Genomic DNA, 593 nt, shown 5'->3' with positions numbered 1-593 from the left:
ATCATTTTTTTCTTTTTCTCTCTTTTTTTTCTTTTTTTTCTTTTTTTTTACCTCCCAAAAGGGGGGGCCGGGGCCGGGCCGGCCCCCCCCCCCTAAATCCGCCCCTGGCTAACTTTAGCCAGAAAAGGCTCATAGGTGTTACGCCACTGCCTAGAAACGGTTTAGTCATAAAACATCATAGAATGAAGGAATCAGATAGTGCTGAAAGTGTTGTCAAGCCCGGGAACACTCTTTTATGCCTTGTTTAGCGAACCCTCCGACCGGCAATTGATGGTGATTTCAAATAAAAGTAAAATGTTATTTTTGGCCATTTAGGGCACCCTATCCGCCAATAACAAATTCAGAAAAAAACAAAAACATAATTTTAAAGAAAAATTATTCTTACTCCCCTGAAATCTCATACCCTGAAAAAAATTATATATTGTATAATCTCAATACTACACTGTTTACATTTATAAATAATTCCTTTTCTCTTCCACCTTGATGCTCAAACTCAATTTTATTTTTATATTTTTCCACCCTCCCATGACGATGGAAAAAAAAATATACCATAAGTTCGCTAAGCAAAATACGTCAGTACTTGCTGAAGCTGC

The sequence above is a fragment of the Anneissia japonica genome, unplaced genomic scaffold (assembly GCF_011630105.1).
Source record: "Anneissia japonica isolate Jap-2015-1 unplaced genomic scaffold, ASM1163010v1 scaffold287895_len483588_cov180, whole genome shotgun sequence".
Taxonomy (NCBI): Eukaryota; Metazoa; Echinodermata; class Crinoidea; order Comatulida; family Comatulidae; genus Anneissia; species Anneissia japonica.
The sequence above is the reverse complement of the archived record's forward strand: the minus strand, read 5'-3'. Positions refer to the sequence as shown.